The sequence below is a fragment of the Girardinichthys multiradiatus genome, chromosome 24, assembly GCF_021462225.1.
Source record: "Girardinichthys multiradiatus isolate DD_20200921_A chromosome 24, DD_fGirMul_XY1, whole genome shotgun sequence".
Classification (NCBI taxonomy): domain Eukaryota; kingdom Metazoa; phylum Chordata; class Actinopteri; order Cyprinodontiformes; family Goodeidae; genus Girardinichthys; species Girardinichthys multiradiatus.
The window spans coordinates 8,256,576-8,274,756 of NC_061816.1; the positions used below are offsets into that span (position 1 = coordinate 8,256,576).

Sequence of the window (18,181 nt, forward strand, 5' to 3'; positions counted from 1 at the left end):
TTTTTTTTGTGAATGCAGTAATTTGCTTTCTCTGGAAAAAAAAAACTTGCTTAAATTTTGCTGTTTTGTGCAAATTTTCTGAAGATTCAGACAGAAATCTTTAAATAGAAACAGCAGAAGAAACGTCCTAAATGAGTTGTAGTAGTTTTTTCCCTGTCTGCCCTACATAGTGTGTTCTTTGTGTTGTTTTGCTGACTGTGTGTAAAATGTGGAGTAACAGTATTTTTTCGCTGTCAACTATAAAACTTTATTTTCTTTTTTTATGTATGAGGCATACCATATGGTTATGCATGTGCAGGACAGCTTTGCTCTATAAAAAGGGTATCTGGAGATGGTATCCCAATGGCTTAATTGACTTTATTAAGTCTGGGGTGCATCTGGCATCAAAGTAGACATTAATGTCTAATGTAAAAGGTTGCATTAATAAAATATGAACCTGTGTTTGTATGACCTTCAACCTTTTGGACTATTTCTTTTAATGTGTTAAGACTGAATGTGTGTGTAGAGTAGGTGTGTGTATTCAGTGTCACCTGAAATTGTGAAGATGTTACAACAGTAGGAACCTCACAGCATTCAGCACCCTGGCGCACCAAGGGGCAGGTAGCCTCTGCTCCTGGACGTCACAGCAGCCCCAGGCAGATAGGCACCAGGCACCCCCAAAGGGTAGCCATGCTCCCTGCATGTTGGCAGTGAAGCACAGGGCCAATAACCACCAGGCCAGAGAGGCACAGCGAGAAACGCAGGGTACTGAGCCCTCACACCCAACCTGGCACCCATGTCCCTCAGTGCAGGTCAAACCCACAAACCGATCACCCGGGCACCCGCACAAGCCCCCAGCAGCAGAGCCTCCTACCACCAAAGAGTAGGACCCTCCCCCCTAAGTGCCACAAACCTGCTGGGCAGGCATTGGCAATCCACAGGGACACGGACTCATAACCAAGAACAGGGGGAGGGGAGGGTACCATGCCACCCCAAACCAATTATATTTGCTAATTGTTGAGGTGCAACCAAAACTAGTAATTAAAGCTGATGAAGTAGTTCTCTCCATTCTATTTTTTTCAGCTATAAATGAAACATTTTCAAAAATGCAAATGGCATATTAATGTGTGTGTGCTGGTTTAAAGCGATACAAACCATCAGAAGTTAAAATCAACATTTTATTGTTGGAGATCTGGCTAAGTTTACATGTTGTACCTTATTGAACTTGAACCTGAACTTTCCAAGTAAAAATTCTGACTGCACAGTGCTGTTCTGTTTCCATTTTTCCCGACTGGAAACACAGAAGCTGGTAATAGAATCCAAACAACCGAAGTTTTTCTGAAGAATATTTCTGATATCATCTTTTCCCATTTGCAACAGATTAATAAGCTGAAGGAATTTGTTTTTATTTACCATGGATTTTACTTCAACATAGTAAGAAAATCTTTTCAAGGGTTAAGGTTTTAAATTAATCTTCTCCGACTTTTTTTCACTTCTGGTGTTTGGCACAGAAGTTTATTTTTAATTTTTTTATCGGTGGCTTTGCAGTTTGTGAAATTCCAGTCTAAAATGATGTAATACCTATCCTTCACCAGCAGGGGGAGATAATATCAACAGTAAATTCAATCACATCAAAGTTTAAAAAAAGATGCAGAGCCTGGCTAAAGATGAACCCACCTTACTTATGTTTTCTTTTACACTTTTTACTCTTTCTTCTCAGTCATTAACTTTAAAAGTTTAATGGAAATAGAGTCAGTGCAAAGTGAGACAGACATGGAATAACCGATTAATGTGGTTTCTAGCACAGAGAGCCAGAGTGGGCATGTTCTAAGTGGGCCCTCCTTTTCCTGACTTTTAATAATCTCTGGATATCTATTGTACATATACACCACAAGCAAAATTTTAAAAAATCTCCACTTTTTAAATGTGGACTGAAGGTGCAAAAAGAGAGGAAAATCTCTGTTTTGCCATATGTCCAGGTTGGGGTGAACAGCCTCTAGGCTGCGTAACCATATGAAAAAACAACATTATTCAGAATATTCTGAAATATTAATGTCTTCTTCAACAAGATTAAAACAATTTTGTCAAACATAATATTTTCCTTCTTTTTAGTGATAGAGGCACAGACAAAGTTTCTTTATTTCTCCATCCCGGTGGCTTTGTTCACGTACATCAGAGAGGGCGACTCGGGTATGAGGCTCCTGCTCAAGTTGCACTTAAGTCCCATAAATAAAAGACTTCAGACTCGAATTAAACTTGTGCCCTAAAGACTTGAGACTTGACTTGGACTCCTGGTTTGAGACTCAAGTCTTAGTAACATGTGATGAAGAGTGAAAGGTAGCCGGTATGTGAGCTACAGACTGTTTTACTGTGAAAGAATGAGCTTGATTTTTAGACTTTTGTGAGCATCTGCTGCCATCAGACTATAAATAGCATGAAAAATGCAAGTTCATAACATTGGAATATATTAGCCAACAATTATTTTACTCCAGACAGTCCTCTGTGATATAAATATTCCACACTACTTACTACACTTTGTCCCTTCGTTCATTATGTTGTAAATTTTACCTATAAATTTGAACCTCTTTACTATTAAGAATTGAGAACAAAGGTTTTAAATGGTAATTTAGAAAACGGTCTCCTAATATTAATAAAAATAATATTAAAAAAGCAAGGAAGAGAGATGTTCTTTGTTGGACTTTTATGGCTGCTTTTGTTGCAATTAGCACAAAACGCCATGTTTAGAACATGTAAAGCGCCTGCTGTTCTTGTAAACCTGCCCCTCTCTCGGGCTATCTGTTTGGAAAATGGCCGCTCTCTGGTGCATTCTTACCCAGATTATATCTTGAAGAAACAGCCGAGGCCGTGTTGGACTTTGCTTCCAGACGACAACAAGCCAATCTAAGACGTCTCTGGGGCTCAGTGTCCCGGTGACGCTTGGATCTGAGGACTCCGCAGTGAAGAGCAAGAACCGGATAGAGGAGCAGCGAAAGGATTAACATTAGAGCTGGAGACAGAGGCATTGCCCACAGGTCAGATTAGCTGAATGTAAAGCTTGCACTCCTTACACTGTACTTTGAAGTAGGACTTATATTTAGAGCTTTATCCTATCAAGAAGTGGATTCGGTGTTGAAAAGAGGCATCATTTCAGCGTTTTCGTTTTTTTATATGTGGATTTGCTGTGGGTTACAGCAAGCCAAGGATCACATCAGGCAGGAGTTGTAGCTGCTGTCAGTTGAGGAACTTCACCTTATTTGGCTTCTTTCTTTCTGCACATATGATCGTAGATGAAAATGATCCCCATAAATAGATGCGCTGTAAATAATCTGATTCTTTCTTTGTTTCTTTGACACATAGTTTGTTTTTTTCGTAACATGGATGCATTTCACAGCAAGCACTGCAATGGCGGAGACAAAATGTAAAATGTACGCTCCCAAATTATAATAGAAACTTTGAAGATGATATAATTCATAATCTTTTTTTCTTGTAGGCTAAGATAACAGTATTTACCTTCTTAATGTGAATATTATTATTTCTACATCTGGTTGTGTTTTCATTTAATGCAATTTACCCCCATTTTAATAATGACTATCATTCACCGTAATTGTGACAATGAAAAATCAAGAACTACTTGACTGAGATGATGAAAATAGGAAATTTAAGCACCTAAATTGCAAAAACAAGCCCATTTCAGAGACGCTAGGATTTATTTTGATTGCATAAAGCAGACATAATGACCCCTGACAGTTGGAGAGCATGAATTAACTGCAATGTGCTGGCACTTTCACAAAATCACAGTATTAAAATAACCTTTTTAAATAAAAAATGTAAACGCGTGTCACAGGACTTTTAACAAAAATGCACCACTAGTCAGACAGTAATTTAAGGTTTTATTTACATATAGTTTAGATTTAACACTTGAAAACATTTCAAGTACTTTAGGGTAACACTATTGGTTAATTGATTCTGGAAATCTTTAAAATGTTTGAGAAAATTTGTTCACTTTGTTGACTTTTAATATAATTAGCCTACTTCAGGTATAAGCTTAAAGGACTGAGTGCTTCTCCTCTTGTAACCAGACTAAAACTGTCCCTGTTTTTTGCAGTTTCTTTGGTCAGTTTGTTGTACCGAACAAATACAGCGTTGTTTTATACCTGAACACACGCAAGATGTTTATGTGAGGAACCAAGTTTACTATGCAACGTTCTGTAGGGAAACTTTAAAAAGTGACATCAAATCAGAGAGGACTCCCAGCAATCACCAAACTGCTAGTTGGAAACATTAAGGTTTCTCCTGCAACTACAGTGGAGAAAGAAAGGTGGACCGAACCAGAACTTGGTCAGCATTTTTCAACAGCAGTAAGGCACCGTAGCTCACTGTGCACGTAACTGAATGACTCACCTGAAACAAAGTCAAGCTGATGGTAAACATCTCAGCATTTAGCTGGCCTTAAACGCTGCACAGCTGAGGAGTCCCTCTGACCAGAAGGGATTTCCCAGCAGCCCATTTTTATGTTGCGTTCGAGGACATCTGGTACACTGGATGGTCTAAATATCATAACTCCAAAGTGATTTAAATGTTTCTTATCCTCGAATGTCTTAAAAAGTCTTAAACAAGTTTAACCATATCAAGTAGTTTTATTGTTCGTTCCATCCATCCATCCATCCATCCATCCATCCATCCATCCATCCATCATTAAAAACATGTGGAATGGAAACTAGTTTGGAAGCTGCCAATATAAAGCCATTGTATACCTTGCTACCAGAAAGAAACTCATACATTGTAACTACCATGGCAACCATGCTGAGGAAAGAAAGGACATGTAAATATTGCCTTCCTTGTTCTTGTACTGGCTGAACTTGGTGTAATAACCAGGAATAATAGCTTATTTCAATAGGGTTTGTGAAGCATCGCCTGTTGTACTTCAAACCTACAGATGTATTTATATTAGATAAGGTATTAAGTCATAATTTGTGTAAATGTTGCTGAACGTTAGCATGTTCTTCTGGTTTATTTTAGTCTTACAGGACAAAATGTGTCCCTGGTTCAGTTTTTGCACGTCATGATGCACTGAAACTATTTAAAAAGCAATGAAAAGCCATCAAAGCTGTAATTTAAGAACATGGGGATTGATTTAATTAGTTTTTATTTATGGAGTTCAGATTTAGACTCTTGTGTGATGGTTTTCTCAGTCTGCCTTTATGTTTGAAGTAAATTATGCATAGTCTAATGTGCTTTTCTTTTGGTTTCTGTTTTCTATGTGCTTCCTGTGTGACCAATGGGACGTCCACGCATCCGCTCATGTCCTCTGTCACTGGCATCAATAGGTAAGGCAACCAAACCGACTGCTTTGATGGATTTTATTGTTTTGATATCTCTGGAGCTTGCTGTTGGAACTGGTGTGCCTCGGCAATCCGAAATCCCTTTATTTCATCAGTTTCAGTGTTGGTTCCTTTTGTTGCTTTGGTGTTAGAAGACATAAAATGGACAAAGAACCTGAGAAAACGTTTATAGGAGATCCTTGAGAAGAAATTTGAACTTGAATCAAACCTGCACAAACCAAGAAAGTGATTGCAAAAGCACAAACATGCAGGCTCAACGGGCATTTGATAACTGCTCTGGTCTTGAGTGCATAAACAGGAATTGATGAGTTAAAACACATTTAATTTACATGCTCTGCCCACTTGCAAGGTGTTTGCATGCATGACTTGAAAATAAAGCAGAACAGAAATAGTTTGGAGTATGTATTCGTGTTTGATTATTTGCTGTGTCACCAGCCACACAGCTGTACATTTCTGCAGTAAAACCAGCATTGCAGCCTATCAGAAACAGACATTTAGTGTTGCCCAAGGCTTCAGGAAGTCTGTCCTGCACTGTTGAAATTGGTTCGCCCCATGTCTGTTCATTAGCATCACAGGGAGAATGGTGCATGGATTAGGAAATTGATCCTCCGCAGTATTTGTTCACCACATCCCGGATGTCATAACAGTCAATCTGCAGAGAGACTCTTGTATCTGAGTCCAGTGTGTTCGTGTACAGAAAACGCTGCGGTGCTCTGTATTTTTCCTGTTTTGTGATGTAATATTTTGCAGCAAACTGGATAAGACATCTAAAGTATCTCACAATGTCTTCAACTACATCATTTAGCTTCAAACTGTGAGTGAGTCAAGGTGTTCATGTTCTCTGTTAAGTTTTATCCAAGTGGAGAAAACCTGTTTGGGTCAACATTTTAGAAAATTAGCTTGTTTTTCTACAAGGTTGAGGATTACGGTTGTTTTAAGGTTACAGACGTTTCAGTGTTGATTGTGTAATAGCATTATGCCTGCAGGGGTTAATAAACATGTGTAAGTTAACAGGATCTCCCCCCCACCAAACAAAATTTGGATGTGTTTTGTGTGTGTGCATGTTGCAGAGCCCCTAATCCTCTAACATGATTACATACTGCATTGTCCTTTGTTCACTTGTTCCTCTCCACCCACATATCCCAGTATCGGAGATGTCAGAGCCCACATTCAGGATTATGATTTAATGGGTTCACAAAAGCCCGGGTGAAAGGGGAGCCTGCTGGTTAGTTGCTCGGGTCACGTATTCCGTCTCGAGGGATTGCTTTGTAACTGGGCCTGAAGTTCAGACTGTCATCTGGAAATACGTAAAACAACTGGTTGATTTGTGGCTCATTTGAAAAGGAGATGCTGTGATTAAGTTTCAAAGCTGGTTATGGTTTTTAATGCTTGAAAGAGAAGATCAGACTTTTTTTAATGTTTCTGGCCCCATACTGTACGATAATACAAGAAATAATAATTTTTATCATCTACAAAGCCTCTAAATGACATAAAATGCACGTGTTCTATGTAATATCTGTGAATAAAGGCTCTGATTTATCGTCAGATGTGTTAGGTTATAAAATCATTCATTCATTTTATTGCAGCCATGGAGAGTAGTTTAAGCAGCCCCCCTGTTGTGAATGATCATTATTTATTAGGAGTGGAGGCTATAGCTGTATATAAAAAACATTTTTTACACTATTTACTCTACTACTGCGGTGGTTACTATCACTAACTGTAACTGCAGTCTCTCTGTGGATTTCCTGCAGGAAGTATGGCCAGCCATGACAGGCTGTCAAAATGTCCGAATTCAGCATGTTCCCTCTAGACTTGGGCTGGTTAATGTTCTCACAACCTGATAACTCTGCTGACAGTTTCAATCAGACCTTATTCAAAGCAGAAAAGCTCAAATAAAATACTAATGTTTGCCAAAAGTAGTTGTAAAGGTGAAGCAATTTTTATTTAAAAATATTTTATGTACAAACAGGGTCACAGCACAAGCAGTGCCATTGTGGCAACGAGACGACCCAAAAACAGAATTGGTTTTGCAGGTGGAGGTCACAGACATTTTTCCCTCCTCATTTTGCATTTGATCAGGGTCAGTGTCACTACTGGTAGCATAAGGTGATAACTGGACCCTACAGAGGATGTACAGGCAGTCCAACTCCACCAGGAAGGTGCATCAATACATGCCATTGCCCAAAGGTTTGCTCTGTCTCCCAGCACAGTCTCAAGAGCATGGATGACATTCCAGGAGACAGGCAGCTACACTAGGAGAGCTGGACAGAGCGGTCTGAGATCTTTAATGTATCAGCAGAACTTGTATCTGCTACTTTGTGCAAGGAGGAACAGGATGAATACTGCCACAGCCCTACAAAGTAATTTCCAGCGGGCCACTGGAGTGAATGTCTCTGACCGAAACATTAGAACCAGACTTCATGAGGGTGGCCTGAGGGCCCAACGTCCTGTAGTGGGCCCTGTGCACTCTGCCCGGCACTGTGGAGCTCGACTGGGACTCGTCAGAGACCACCAGAATTGGCAGGTTCGACACTGGCACCCTGTTCTTTTCACAGATGAAAGCAGGTTCTGAGCTAATGTGACAGACGTGAAAGGGTCTGGAGAAGCTGTGGTGGATGTTATGCTGCCTGCAACATTGTCCAGCATGATGGGTTTGGTGGTGAGTCAGTGTTGGTCTGGAGAGGGACATCCATGGAGGGATGCACAGACCTGATAAACATCAGGATGAAATCCTTAGACTCATTGTTAGATCAAGTGGGTCTTTGGTTCCTCCTGGTGCATGATGATGCCCAGCCTCATGTGGCCTCTGGGCTCCCTTGACCTAAAACCAATAGTATATCTCTGGGACATCATGTTTAGCTCCATCTGACGCCACCAGGTTGCACCTCAGATACCCTTGAGATACCCTAGAACACCATACGTCATCTCATTAGGAGCATGCATTATGTTGTCAGGCATACATACAAGCACGTGGGGACCAAACAAACCACTGAGTACCATGTTGAGTTGCTGCAATGATATTTCAGCAAATTGGACCTGCCTGCCATATCAGTTTTTCACTTTAAAATTCTCAGTGGCTTTGGGTTAAGACCTCTGTGGGTTTATAACTTTTATTTTGCCCGTATGAACCGCTCACACATCTCCGCAAAAACAAACAACTTCCTCTTTAGCACCCTTTTACACTGTTTTATTTTTCCTCTGGCTTTATTTTGAAACATATTACTTTTAATACAAAAAGCTTTTACCTCCACACCAGAGGTGTGATGTTTAGACAAAAAACTATTGGATGTCGGAGTGTCTGACTAGCTGGTTAAATGTGCACACTTATTTTTCAACAATTATTTTATCAAAATACAAGCCTTTTGGAGATAATTTATTCTAAGTGCTGACCTCAAAGTAATTTATTTTCAATTTATTATGAACGTGAGTGGAAATTACATTTTAGCTGAAAGGACTGGCAGCCGTCCACAAGAAAGAGGTTAAAACTCCATGTGCAGAAACATTGAGCACATTATTAAAATATTCCCTTTGGTCAACAGGCATTAATGTGTTCAACAGCTACTGCGGCCCTTCTGCTTAAATAAGAGAAGCCTGTTGGGCAGCGCTTATTTAACTGATCTATTGATTTCTGCCAAAGATAATGTAAAGGCACACCTACTGACCTCCATTTGACGTCAGCGGCACACTAGAAGTACTTGGAAAAGTAACACACAACTAAAGGCAGCAGCTTCAGTCAGGATATGGGGAAGTTATTTGAAAGCACATGCCAGCAGTTTTGCATGTTATACCCCATTAACTGCAAATTGCACAAAGCTTGCTTTAGGGTCTCTCATTTCCCAAAACATAGAATAAGCAAGTTTTTAAGATGGATTTTCTTCATTACAATCAGTGGCTAGAGAGGATGGTCCACAGAGAGTTGGCTGCATGATGGCTTATTGGTCATCTAACACACATCGTGGCTCAATTACACCACTTATGTCTTGTAAGTAAGTAAAGTTTATTTGTAAAGCACATTTTTACAGGTAGAAACCACATAATGCTTCACAGCAAAAACAAATAATAAAACACCCAAATAACATTAATAGAATTACTTGAGAGCAGGATGAAAACATATGAAATTAAATGCAATACAATGTAATGAAGGGAAGTTATTAATCTAACTGAAGGCTTGTCTATATAAAAGTGCCTTCAGCTGCTCTTGAAATGAGTCAGTGGTGTGTATGCAATGAATAGACAGAGGAAATGTACTCCTACGTTTCTGTGCTGGTTGAATGGTGGATGCCTGGAACCAGAGCCAAGGATTGCCACCCTGGGTTGTCTCAACTTATTGAAGGTTATATTGATGCCAACATAAATGAGACGAGCTACATAAATGCAGTTTGCAGTCCTTAAAATAACCTTAAGGCAGCCCTACAATTTAGCTCTGCTGCTGTGGTAATTAAACAGTGTGATGTTGCTTGGCCTGATGCACCATATTTTCTCACGGTCCCTACAATGTGTACAATCCAGGGCCACCGTCTTTCCTTTGACCAGACATAACAATAAACTTTTATTGGATGCAACTGACATACAACTTTATTTCTGCTGACTGTGCCACCCACTGACACAGTGGCACCCTGGGCAAATGCCACATGAAGTAGATCTAAAACTGATGGTTTCAGTAATCAATTTGTAACAACCGCAGTTAACGTTTTGACACAGCTTTCAATAAACATCCTTATTTCTGAGGCTTATGTGTACAGAGGAGACTACATTACTGATGTGTTGCTAAATTATAGGAATCATGTTATTAGGGACAGTAAACAAGGTTTCTTTCATTTGGCTAGGCAGTTTAATTTCAACACAAGAAGCTTAGATGCATCAAAAGAACAGTACAGCTGGATGTCATCAGCATAGAAATAATATACATTATTATTGCACCTTATAATTTGTCCCTGTAGAACGATATAACAAAAATAGGCCCCAGAACATAGCTTAGAGGAACCTCACAAGAGAAAGCTACCATTTCTGACATGATATAAGTTGCAGATGCTATTTATTCCAATGCTTTTCACTATGTCGAGCAAATAAAATGCTTCTTTCTCATATTATGTGTGCTAACACTTGCTAATACTAAGCTGAAACAATGAAAACCACAATCTGAGAGGAAAGTGGAAACATTGTAGTATTAGAGATGATTTGCACTCCAGTCACTGCTTTAAGGTGGGAGGATAAATTGTAGGATAAAGTTCAAAAACACTTAAGTGTTCTTGTTAAATATGCGCATGGAAAGTTTGAACAGTCCTTTGAGTGATTGCGTGGGTGTTTAAATGGCGTAATAGATTTTCTTGCAAGTAAGTTGAATCATTTTTGATCAAATCAAGCTCAGATTGATGTATTTTACATGCAGCTCTAGATACAAGCGATTGGAGAGGAACTTACAAGGTCAGCAACTAGAGTGGTGATGGAAAAGGCCAACTTGTCCACTGGGCAAAGATGATGTGTGTAAATGCGATCATGTGAAACCTGAGCTGAGAGCCTGTGTTTTTGCTGCCGTTATCGACTGAGGAGCTATAAGTGGATGAAGGCGGTCTGATCTCATCCTGCTAATGCACAGCAGCTTATAGAGACAAAGATGCCTGTCAGTAGATCAAGAAGATCAAAGAGGCAAGGTTGACGCCAATGAAAGCCCAATATGTAATCCGTGTGTAAACAACAGAAGCACAGCACTTTAATCTAGTTATCAATGTATTCTGATAGTGTACCGTGAGGACGTGCATGGCAAAGTGTTGAGAATTAATACAAAAACAACAGATAGTTTCTCATTTAGCTTGTCTGTCAATGGTTAAAGAAATAATCATTTATTTTAGAGCTAATTGGCTATAGATGCATCCAGCATGTGTCCCTAATGAGCCATTACTGTGATTAAAAAATGTTTTAATGTACCTGCATTTTTTTTTTGTTGCATCAAATGGTCCAGAAAATACAAGTCAGGACGCAAGTGAAGGTAACGTCGTGCATTGGATTGCATTTATTTATGTCTCTTCGTACAAATGACTCATCTAATTGTTTTTTTTCTACTTTTTTCTTCTTGTTGCATATCAGGTGTGCCGCGTCCTACTTTTCACATAATTCTCTCTGCACCAAAAAACAACTCCCCACCCCTCCTGTAAGTTTCTGCAGGAACGAAAAAGAATACATCTTGTGCTAATTAGCTTGTATTCCCCACATGTGAAACTCTGCGATGCTGTTTGTTGGTTGCAGCCTGAAAATTGTGTAGCCTGCTTCTGATAACAAAAATAATTATCATATTGTTCTCTTGATAGAGGCTCAAGCCTTCACATGCAATTATTAATATTATAGAGCAAGACCAGGCTCCTGGTTTGACGTAAACATACATTAATGGGTTCTGTGCCATAGCATGTTGGGCCCAGCTGCATTCATTCCACATAATGTAATATTTTTTAAGCATTTATTTTTGTTAAATGTGATGGATCAAAAAATTACCATATTTTATAAAATCAATAAAATACACAGTTAACCTCAAGCTCTTTCTTCGGACTCTGGATCCTTGAGTCCCAGATAAAATTCATCTTTTTCTTCCACATTTTTCCTTCCATTCAACTTTCCAATATTATGCTTAAATACAACACACAGCCAGTGTTTTTAGCAAATAATTTTTTCTGCCTAACCCTCCTTGGGCGTGTATTTACAATTATTTAAGTCTAACCTCAAGTGTACAAAAATGCACAACTATCTTCACATTTTCAGTGTTTATTTAACAATTAAGGCATATTGCAAAAATTTCATGTAGCAAGGGTGTACTGCTGACCAAATGACTGATCATTAGCAGGTGTAGTGATATTTGATCAAGCAAGATTATTCACAAGATGAAATTATTTAGAACAGCTGCTATTCTTCCCAGGAGTGGATATTCCAGCAAAGTCAGTCAGACCCCAAAGTCAGTCCATGCGATAAACTGCATTCCAGATTGCTCAGCCATCTGTTTGCATGTTAAGGGTTAGATTTAAAGTCAGGAGAATTGGAGAAAGATTAAACAAGTGAAGCTTGTTTGGAAGGATTGTCACTGCAAAGCCTCTTCATACTGTAAGGAAAGAAAGATATGAGTTTTTTGGCCATTATGCTCAAGCATGGTGGTGGAGGGGTTATGATTTGGGCTTCATTTGCAACCACATTGAGTTGACCGTGAACTCATCTGGATACCAAAGTATTCTCAAGTCAAATGTGGGCCCATCTCTCTGAGAACTGAAGCTTCACCCAAACTGGGTCATCAACAGGACTTGGTTTGGTCTTGTTTTGTGGCCACATGACCTTTACACCATGCAGCAATTGAAAAGACCATGAACACCTTCTTCTATTATGTCCAGATTTGTAAAATATTCCATTTCTACCCTTTGTGTTTTTGTTCATTTTAATTTATTTTCTCATTTTACATAGTTTGGGTGTCGTGTACCATAACAATCTCAGCATGAAGAACTAGGAGAAAATAAATGTATTTTATTCTTTTTAATTACTTGTGAGGACTAAGTGTCTGCAGGTGAATAACTCCCAGTGAGGCTTCAGAGGAACTCATATGTTCAGATATTAATAAAGGTTTTATAAGGAAACAGTGCAGATTCCAGTTTGATAAAGAAACTAGATATGGAGGTGTATATTAAAAAGTCAAAGGGGTCGCCGCGGTGGTGCAGGAGTAAAGTTGCGACTCATGTATGGAGGTCTGAGTTCTCTACGCGGCTGCCACTGGTTCGAGGCCCGTCCAGTTGATGTCTTCCCCCTCTCTCCACCTCATTTCCTGTCAGCTCAGTTTCAGAAAAAAACTGAAAAATAAAGGCCACAAGTGCCCAAGATCATAAGCACCAGAAAGGAACATAAGGGTAACATTTGACAGGACAAATGAACTAAAACCAATCAGCTAAAAGGAGCTGAATATTCCTAAAGAGTAACTTTAATATCTTGTATTTAATTGCAGAGTAAATGTCAAGCTGAGAATTCAGTTTTATGCCTTCATTCAGGCTTATGTTTTAGGTTTAAATGCTTCACGTTCTTCAGACTTACTGTAAAGAAGGAAATCATTCTTTTTCAACCACTTACCTACCAACCATCTCTTCTACAAACATTCATGAGATCGTCCACATTTGCTTCCCTGTCTTGCAGAGGCAGTATGAATAAAAGAGGAAAATAACAGCAATCAGTGACTCCGAGACAGAGAAGTTATTTGGTCAGCAGAGCGGCTGAGAGAGTGTAGAGAGGCATCTGGAGGAGAAAAGGAAGCAGGCAGGTTGTTGTTCTTAACTGAGACAAACTGGAGCTATTACAGGCCCTATTGTTGCCTGGCTGGCCCCTGAAAGAACAGCTTCTCCAGGCACTTATTCAGTGAATAGATGTGGCCGGCACTGCTGGTTGTCCAGCCGAATGGCGCAGATCAATCTGACCAGAAAAAGCAGGAGACGGCTCTGTTGGACGCGGAAGCTTTCGTTAGACTTTCTCTTGTAAATAAAAATGTATCAGATTTTCTTTATTTCATCCGTATTCCCATATATACTTATAATGATGATTACTGAGCTCGCTAAACATTTCAGCATACGTTATTTTTAAGGTCAAGAAAGATTTTTTTGTTACGTCCAACATGCATGGGCTTTTAAGACCTGTACACACCATGAATAAAAACATTTTAAAAACTGTTTCCTCCTTCAATATGACAAATACTGGACAATTCAACAGAAAATCATATCTGTTAAAGAACAAATAAGAAAGTAATAAGCTGCAGCAACCTGGTGACTGGGTAATATCTGCTCATTCTACCTTGCAAAAGTCTGATGTCCAAAGACCTCTTAGGGTGACCCCTGTAAGTTTTATTCCTGGACTTTGGCCAGGCCATTCCAACACTTTAATTTTCTTCTGCTGAAGTGGGATACAGAAAATGTTTTCATAACTTTATCCAAACTTAATTTTAAACCTCATTTTCATCTGAAGTAAAGTACCTCAGAACATGATGCTGTCACCAAGATATTTCACTGTGGCTTGGTGTTCTTTTGGAGCTATGGCCCAAAATAAGTTTGGTTTCTTCAGTCCAGATTGAAATTCACCCATAAGGTTTAAAGAGATTTCATCCAAGCCTGGATGTTTTCTTTGGAAGAATGGGCTTCTCTCATACATATGCAGAACAAAACATGGGTTTGAACAAATAAGCAGACTAGATGCTCTGCATCTGTTTTGCATTGTAGCTGATTATTTAAAGTTTATTTGCTATATAACACATTAGTACCACGCTAGAGTTGATGCTTTAAACAGTCCTATAGTCTCGTACTAATATCCTTGTGCTTTACACTTCTGTATAAACACACCTGTGCAACCCTGTGTGTGCTTTCACCTGCAGTCGTTGCACAGCTTCAAAGGTAGCTGATTTAACTAGTGCTATCTCCCACTCCAATAAACAGTATCCAAATCGACTTTGAAGTTGCATCAATCTTCCTTTTGCGTCTGTCAAACTTCTCCACCATCCACCTCTCAACCAACCAGCCGATCAAGAGGAAATCAGAGTGCCCTCAGGCATCTGACATGCTGTAAATAACTCAGTATGGATAAGCCACCGCCCGAATGAGCTGTGAATGGGATGAGTCTATTTGCTGGCTCATAAGCGCGCTGGTTTCATATCCCCCACAGACCATATAACACGGACCTCGTAATGGTCCTCTCATTATTTCAAATTCAACTTGCAGGGTTTTTATCACCTCTGCCTTAATTTGTGTGTGCATAATTGAAAGGAAATTAGATTTATAGGAACCCCATGTACAGTAGAGAAACCCTGCAGTCTCTCTGCGTTCCCATCTCCTCTTCTCACTCTCCTCTGACCTTGTTGCCTCTTTTATTTACTGCACAATGACTGCAATTTCCAGAGTGTAATTAGAGCTGTTATAGCCCGGCCTTTGGTCTCAGTCGTTTAGAGGTGAGTACACTATCAGTCTTTTCCCCTCTTTGCCCCTCAAGTCAGAGTTCCCCCACCCACTGCACCTCCCTCTTGGACCAATGCCCAAAAGCTTCCCTAGTTGAGGTCAAAAGTGGGCCATTTTCTGCAGTCATTTTCATTTTAGATGCCTAATTAATCCTTTCCACACATTTTCAGCTGAACACCAACAAATTGCCCCGGTCAGAGCCTGAAGACAAAAGGATTTTGAGTTAATTAAGCATACAGCAGTTCATTTACACGCCGTTCCCTTCCTCGCACAAACCCACTAACAGCAGCTCTGCACGTTTCAGCAGCGAATGTGCTCTAGAATGCACTACTTTAGCTGAAAGCACATTCAGCTCAAGTAGATTTGGGAAAAGAGGTTTGTTTTGAATATTCATAAATAATCTGTGGTAAAAATGGGTTTGTAAAAAATATTCTCCGAAAGTGTCACCTGGACTATGTTTTCTCACCAACTGGGATAAAAAAAACAGCAGTTTATTTTACAATTCTACTTATTTTCTAATAATTATTTATAGTGTATGACAAAAATCCTGCTAGTTCAAGCAAGCTTCACTTCTGCTTCCAACGTACAGGTTTAAAAACATCTCAGAAATTATTAGAACGTATGACCCTATGGTCTATTTGAAATCGACCTATTTTGATTAAAGTTTTCCTTTTTTCATGCCCAAACTGGCCCCCAAAATTTTTTCAAACAATCCCTGAAATCAGCCCATCAGTCATTATAGGTCAGCAGTTTTAAAGTATAAAGTATTAGTTTTAAAGCTAAAAAGGTGATTTTTATGATATTTTGATATGTATTAGATGACAGATGAATTAAAAATACAATTTATGAGTTGATGTGCAACAACAACTGGCAATAATGTTCGCCCTCTATTCTTATCATAATTGTTTTAAGTGTTTTTGTGCCTGAGTAGTCTATATAAGGTGATGATACAGGATCCAAATCAGAATTAATTATGGTCTTTGAATAGACCAGTCCAAAACCTTAATTTTGTTTTATTTTGAACCATTCAGAGGTGGACCTTGCCGGCACTAAGTCTTTTATGGACAGGATTTCTAGGCGCAGCCAAGGGCTGGCAGGGGGTCTGGTTTGGGGACCAGAGGATTTCATCTCTTCTTTTTGCGGATGACGTGGTCCTGCTGGCCCCCTCTAGCCAAGACGTACAGCATGCACTGGGGCGGTTCGCAGCCGAGTGTGAAGCGGCTGGGATGAAGATCAGCTCCTCCAAGTTAGAGGCCATGGTTCTCGACCGCAAAAGGGTGGCTTGTCCTCCTCAGGGTGGAGGGGAGTTCCTGCCTTAAGTGGAGGAGTTCAAGTATCTCTGGGTCTTGTTCAGGAGTGAGGGAAGAATGGAGCGGGAGATCAACAGACAGATCAGTGCGGCTGCCGCAGTAATGGGGGCGCTGTGCCGGTCCGTTGTGGTGAAGAGAGAGCTGAGCCGAAAAGCAAAGCTCTCGATTTACCGGTCGGTCTACGTTCCTACCCTCACCTATGGCCATGAACTTTGGGTCATGACCGAAAGAACGAGATCCCGGATACAAGCGGCTGAAATGAGCTTCCTCCGTAGGGTGGCCGGGCACTCCCTTAGAGATAGGGTGAGGAGCTCGGCCATCCGGGAGGAGCTCGGAGCAGAGCCGCTGCTCCTCCACATCGAGAGGAGTTGAGGTGAGTCGGGCATCTATACTGGGTTCCTCCTGGACGCCTTCCTCGGGAGGTGTTCCAGGCACGTCCCACCTGGAGGAGGCCCTTTTGCTGGAGGGACTATGTCTCTCGGCTGGCCTTGGAACGCTTTGGGCTCCCCCCGGAGGAGCTGGAGGAGGTGTCCGGGGAGAGGGACGTCTGGGTGTCTCTGCTGAGTCTGCTGCCCCCGCGACCCGGTCCCGGATGAAACAGACGACGGCGACGGGCTCTTTCTATGGTTCTCTGAAATCCCAAAGCCTTATAAATGGCTTTGTAACCCAAGGGTATCCTCTGTGATGATATCCAGGTATGATTTGCAAGTTCTTTCAGTAAGTTCATTACATCCTTCCCTGTTTTAATCATAATTTTGTGTCTAGGTTAATTTGTCTCGCTGTTACTTGTTGGAACTAACCTTAGCATATTAATGACATTCATTAATTTAGCATCTACATTCTTTTCTTGGCCATCTACTTATATACTTGGACAAATAATAAAGCTGCAGTCATTCACATTTGTCTGCTATTCTTGTCAAATAACAAACAAGTGTTCAATTCCAACTGAACCCACAGCTTGAGGTACAAAACTGTGGAATTTGATTCAAATATATTTCAAATCTGTCCATCTACCCGTCCAACTTTTTTTTTTTTCCTAGTTGTGTTTTTTATATGTCCATTATTTAAAGGCTGGCCACCCTTGAAATATAATTATATCCAGTCATAAATTCAAATTATAAAAAAAAAATAAGTTTAAAAGCACTAAAAAACTGGTATGATAAGCTTGACGCCCGCTTTCTCATATTAACAAATTTAAGTTGACAAAACTCTCAGTCCAGTAAATTAAAGGTTTATCTGCTGTTATTTTAACAGTATCTACGTATACGATGTTTAGAAAACTCAAATTATTGTGTTACAGCCTGACCAGTCTGCACAAACAGCGCAGACAACAATATTCTGTCCTTCAGAGGATATGTTGAGCATTTGTTTGCTGCATAAGGCAGCCAATCGGTCACAAATTATCAATTCTGTCATCTCAAGAAGTCATGCACGGTCAAAGTTTCTTAAACACCGGTTAAGTTCTGAAGTCTCTGAAAACAATATTATCACTTAAATATATAAGCCCCTTTAAAGCTGTTCCTGCATGTTGCTCTGCCGTGAGAGAGGGCTGACTGACAGACATGCCAAACAGGTCACATCGGCCAAAATCGGAAGC

At 40.0% G+C, this 18,181-nt stretch overlaps 1 protein-coding gene and 1 long non-coding RNA gene across 3 annotated transcripts in view; both read left to right on the forward strand.

Annotated features, from left to right (window-relative positions):
- Positions 1-18,181, forward strand: part of LOC124861374 (neural cell adhesion molecule 2-like) — a 715,631-nt gene that overhangs the window by 456,638 nt on the left and 240,812 nt on the right. The window lies entirely within an intron of this gene.
- On the forward strand, positions 2,862-5,712 carry LOC124861376. The gene is made up of 2 exons (XR_007036612.1): positions 2,862-3,011; positions 5,307-5,712. It is a non-coding gene; the product is annotated as an uncharacterized LOC124861376 (long non-coding RNA).